This window comes from Ambystoma mexicanum, chromosome 4p (assembly GCF_040938575.1).
Source record: "Ambystoma mexicanum isolate Mex_15411 chromosome 4p, UKY_AmexF1_1, whole genome shotgun sequence".
NCBI lineage: Eukaryota > Metazoa > Chordata > Amphibia > Caudata > Ambystomatidae > Ambystoma > Ambystoma mexicanum.
Genome location: NC_090927.1, coordinates 1,233,247,572 through 1,233,253,571, shown reverse-complemented (window position 1 = coordinate 1,233,253,571; position 6,000 = coordinate 1,233,247,572).

The following is a 6,000-nucleotide window of genomic DNA, read 5'->3' as shown; positions in this document are numbered from 1 at the left end:
TATTATTGGGGTATATATTGATGCTTTAAAATCATAGTGGGAAGAACAGGGTGAAGGAAGAAGAGAAATAGGAAAAGGGGAGTTGAGAACAGGGGAGTAGGTGGGTGGGTGAATTGGCAACAAGGGATCTACAAGCAACAAGTGGAGGAAACAGTGGGGAGAAGATCACCCAGTCTCAAGTAGGGTGGAGAGTTGAGGGTGTGTGGACCCAGGTGTTAGAGCAGAGCCATTCCTTGATGAGGGGGACTTGAGCTCCTTCCTGAACTGTAAAAGTGAGGGAGTGAGTCTGACATTGGCGTGGAGCGGGTTCTAGAGTCTTGGGGCAGAGACATAGAAGACCTGTCTTCTTGTTCTTTCCTTCCTGCACTGGTGGAGTTCAAGTCTGCACATGTGCTAACTTCTGGTGGTCCGTACGCTTCCGGGGTGCTTAGTTTCTCAGCGCAGTAGTTTGGTTTTTATTTGGTTGTACACTTTTCACAATTGACCTCGGGGGAATTGACCTAATTTAGAAGGTCAATTAGGACATATATGCAGGGGAAAACCCCCCGCAACACCCATCCAATCCAAAAACATCCGCAATCCCCTTATTATTTATAATCCAAAACCAATCCAATACATATATAAGATAACTAAAATAATATGAAGGTCGATTGTGCAGAAGGTCAATTGTGAAAGGCCAATTTGGGTAATACTGCTTGGGGACTTCAGGGTGACAGCCTTGTAGATGATGCAGCAGGATTTGAAGATTAGGGATTGCAACATGAGCCAGTGCAGTTCGATGAGGGTCAGGGTGATGTGGTTGAATTTGCAGGGTCCTTTTAATGATTTGTGCTGCAGGATGCAGGACACATCTCAGGGGTGTGAGGGTAGTCCTCAGAAGGCCTTCCAAAAGGGCATTGCCACCATCCAGTTGGGAGAGGACCAAGTCTTGGACAGCAGTTCGGAAGTTGTTTTTTGGAATGAAGGGCTTGCCTTCCCACAGGAGAGAAAGTTGGTACTAAGACGTTTGTGTCTTCCTTGCAATGTGCCGTAGAAGGAGCGGTGTCCGTCGATATTGAACCTAAGGTACTTGGTGCAGGTGGCTAGCTGGAGTGTGAAGCACTTGAGGGTCATAGCACAGAGCCATGTCTTTATGTCAGGTTATTTGGTGGTGTTGGTCAGCAGAAGGAATTCAGTCTTGGAGGGGTTGACTTTCAGAAAAGCACTGGATATCCACCACAGGATCAGTGTGAGGCAGGCCTTGATCCTGTGAATGTCTTGGATGGAAGATATCTTGAGGTAGAATGACTGCGCACTGGTGGACATAGATGTTGTTTTGAGTGAGCAGGGTTCTGAGCAGTTCCTTGTAAAGATTGAAGAGCACAGCAGAGAGGGTGGATCCTTGTCAGACCCTACAGGCGATGGGTAGAGTTGGTGATCTGGGTGAATCCACTTGTATGAACTGGAGGAAATTGGCAAGGCAGGATTTGAACCAGCAGGCGACTATCTTGCTGATCCCCATGCAAAGATGTAGATTGCCAGTGAGTCTCTGCGTATGTACTGTGTTCAATGCTGCTTACAGACTGAGGAGAACCAGGAGGCAAGGGTGGACATCATTGAGGATTTTCAGGCATCATCGATCACCTTGATGGTAGTCATTTCTGTGCTGGATCTGGGTTTGAAGCCAGATTGGTAGCACTCAAGGAAGTTGTTGTCTTTGATTTGCTGGAGGGGTTGCATTGGTACTGCTTTCACAAGGAACCCTACCTAGGAAGGGAAGATGGGGGGGGGGGGCTATGAGTTAGAAGAAGAGTGGTTAGTATGATGGGATGGATTAATCTAAGCCAGTGCTTTGGTATTGTTCTCACCATCTACATGCTGTGCAGGCTTTGGAGGCACAGCCACATCAAATCTGATCAGTTAAAAAATGAAAATGTTGTTAAGAAAGTAAAGCGCTGTTTCAACCTACTCCCCCCTTTTTCCCATAGAGAAAAAGTCAAAATTTCTACTCAGTGGACAGCAAAAACCGCTGGATGGAATTGGACCAGGTACCAAAGCACAAAGCGTTGACTGGATTTCTGGGAGGGGTCTGGGGTTATTGCGTCCAGTTGTTTTTAAAATATTTGACAGAGAAGGGGGTATACCTTCTCCCAAAATGATAACTATATATCCCACAGTGTTTTGCAGGAGAGAGACTTCTTAGAAATGAAAACAGACACTTTTTCTTCTCGATAAGAGATAACCACTGGTATTACAGGAATAACCGCTACTAGCCGTAAAAGCGAAAAGTGGAAAAATTGCCATTTGGAGGGGGAACAAGAATGCAATGTCGTCAGGCTGGAGGTGGGGAGGGGGAAAGAGGACAGTATGTGAAATTGTGGCGTTGGGGGGGGTGGGATCCTGGGGACCAAGTTCAGAGCTGGATTGTTTTGTCATAGTCGCGGTTATTCAGGGGGATAACCGGAGTTATAAAAGAAAACCCGATCAGGGATGAAAGTGGGCCACACGAAAACGAGTGTTGGGGACTGGAAAAGATCTGGGGAAGCAAAGATGACTTGAGGGGAGTGAGGGAGAGCATGCCAAGAGGATGGGGCACTTGCTGAGTGCCTGGGAGGGTAGGGAAGAGTTTTAGATTGTACATGCTTTTACAGGTAACTCCAGTTATTTGCAGGCACCTACAGATAATGGTGGTTATTTGTAGAACATTGCAAATATGTATAACTGCATTTATGGGGAATAAAAAAAAAATAGTTTAAATATCTGATTAATACCCCAAAAAAAGAAACATATTGGGGGAACGGAAGGCCCTGCTCACTAGCCAGGGCCGTGGCCTGGCTTGTGTGCCCCAAAAGACCAATATATTGCGGGAACATGTACAGTGGGCAGGGCCGAAACCCATGGCTAGTGTCCCGGTAGTGTTTTAAAATGTACAGTGGGCACGGCCAAAGGGCCAAGCTAGTGGGCCCAAAAGACATGTATAGTTGCCACGGTTGCCTAGTGGGTCCAAAAGATACATATTGGGGGAATGTACAGTGGACACGGCCTAAGGCCAGGACTAGTGATAAATAATAATGATAAATAAAATGATGGTACAACAAAACTCTTGAAATTCAGCAGATGTGGGAAGTCATGACCAGCATAACTTGGTGCATTCCCCTTGCAAAGCCCATAGGCACATGCATATTATAAGAGAAGGGATTCACAATGACATACAAAATGGCATTATGGGGGACATAAACGGGAAAGTTGTTAGGGAGTATTCTCATTGATGGCTAATTTCCCTCACCTAGTGAGTCCCCCAGCAGCTTTGCTGGACTTCTGGAGTTTATTTTTTTCCACTTGGTAAGAGTGTGAGCTTTTCCCCCACTCTACCTGTGTTTTGCCATGTATATTTCTCTGTTTTTGTGATTGTGGACTCCTGAGTATACCACTTCAGTAACCCCCTTCTTTTGTGTGTCACAAAGCACCTTCAGTGCCGTGGAACAGGGTTGTCTTTGAGACTTCCCCCCCGACTCCATTTCTGAGGCTGACTACAGTCCCCCAGAAAAGGGTAAAGTTACCATTAACTTTACCTAGTCAATCTACCACAGATCGAGTACACCCTATCTTCCATGGAGTACTGGAAAGGGTTACTTCGTATCCCTTTTTATCTGCACCTCCTAGAGCATTGTTTTGCTCTTTTAACATTTAGACTTGGCTGGTGGCAGTGGTATCTACCCTAACTTTTCTACCGCGATTATATTAGATAAACGTGGTATTGTTTTAGGCTATTATATTAGCCTCGAACATAAACCCGCTTGACCAAATCGTCTTTCTTTTGGCTCCGGTTGGTTTTATTCGCCATTTCTTTTTGTTAAAGTCCTTCTTGTGTTTTACTTTGCGTGGCAAACTAGGTTCGCCTTCTTTGTTCACTGTCTTTTGGCAGGCTTCTGGCCAGAAGCCCTCCACCAGGCGCCTGGGTGTCTAGGTGGGCTGAATGTGAGGGAGGGGTGTAGTCACCCCCTGCACAGGGTATCCCAGGAAACCCAAGTCGCACTTTGCCATGATTGGCTGAGGTGGTTGTCCTGGCTGGACAACCCCCCTGCTGGGTGATTGACAGCCAGGCTGTGTGAATGGAGGTTTTGCGCATGAAAGGCAGGTCTCTTGGGCTAGAAGTCATTCACCACTGTAACTACAAGGAACCGAGGAGAAGCGGAGAGAACGACTGCTGCAACTACCCCATCCCGGTGAAGCCCTGCTGCAGTCCTAAGCTATCTACCCTTCGACGACTAGAGAAGATCCAGTCCAGAGTCTTCTTCCCTTGAGCCTGGTGGGGATAACCAGCTCATCTTCTTCAGCCAGAGGTCGCCTTCGTGGTCCAAATCGCTACACACTGCTGTAGTGGTCCAGATAGCCACCTGAAGAACCTCTCCTGTTTTCTTTAAGGAGCGCACCTTTTACTCATTGTCGCTGCTGCTGGCTTCATCCCTGTGTGGTGCAGACCCCCTTCAGACGTCCTCCTTCACCTCAAAGCTCCAGGAACCATGGGTCTGCGGGACACCAACAGGAACAACTGCCAGGGCACCAGCTGCACCATTGGAAAAATGTACTGTGTTCTGCTTGAGGAAACAGGGTGAACCCCTTTTCTTCATCTCCAAGTCTTGCCCTAGTCTTCCCTCCTTCTTATAACTTTTGCTTCCGAACATTGACAATATCGAAGTACTCTTGGCTACGTTGAATCGTGAACTGTCTGACTGTGTGATCTTCGGCAACAGGTCCCCGGTGTCACTTGACCCTGGCTCCGGCCCTTTGACTCTTGAACTCCTGTCTCTGAGTGTTTCTCGATTCTGTCTGCCTAACCAAAATATTGCCTGTGATTTTTGCCTCCAACTCCCTCTGGGTATCTCAGGTGCTAAGTGTGTTTTTGCCCCGGTAGCATTTCATGTCACGGATTCGCGTTTAGTTATTAGACCGAACTGTCAAAACGTGATCGCAAGTGTATTTGCGGTAACGTGTTTTGTTCATAACACTGGTTCATTCAAACACAGGGTACTTACCTTGAGACGTACTGTACAAAGTGAATTGGTTAGTTGTATATTTTTCGTGTGGTTATAATCTAATAGAAGTGTCGTGTTTACAACAAATGCTTTAAAAATAAATGTACTTATATTTTTCTACCTGAAACCTTGAGTCAGTGTTTGCTTGAGTCACAGTAATTGTGGTCCCTTTGTGTAATCTCTGCTACTGCTCATATACTCTTGAGATAAACCTGGCTGCTCCACCACTGCTACCACTCTGACATAGTAGTACAGGCTTGTACCAAACGTAAAATTGCCACCTGTAGCCTTAATTGTGTGTAGTGGTCCCTAAGGGCACTGCACAGGATTCTGCCTAACAAAACTGGCAAGTTAAGCTAGTCATGACTTTCCGCATCCTCTGAATTTCAAGGGTTTTGTTGCGTTAAACTACACCAATACAGATGTCTATTTAAAAATGATTTCTACTGGACCCAGTTGCACATATAGAATGTGTACATCTCCTGCACTTTCAAGAATGTTTTTATGGTGTTTTTTCTCTCCCTCCTAACGCTTTGCACCACCCTCCATCTCCACGGCCGCCCGTCCGCAGAGCTCTGCACGTGCCACTCTGTCTCTCTATGCCCAGCCTTTCTTTCCTACTGACTCAATTTGAGAGATCATGCCAGACTCGCTCACAATTGGTCCTGCAGGTGGATGGAGGAAAAGATCTGTTTCTTACTCTGTTATCCGGGAGCACAATAAATTGATTTATGAAAAAAGAACAAAGTATCGGACCAAAATGCAACACTTGACTCCCTCAGAAAAGGGCTCCCGTTTGACTCACACTTTTCTCAAGGATTCCCGACATGCTACAAATATTTTTATTTTTCCAAGTTTTATAAGCTCATTATTGTGGCATCCAAGGCTGGCAGTGGCATCTGATGGCAGCAGATGCACATGTGGGCTATAATTCCATGAGGTGACTATGCCAGGCAAATTATGTCTTAAAGGGCCATTTCAGGCT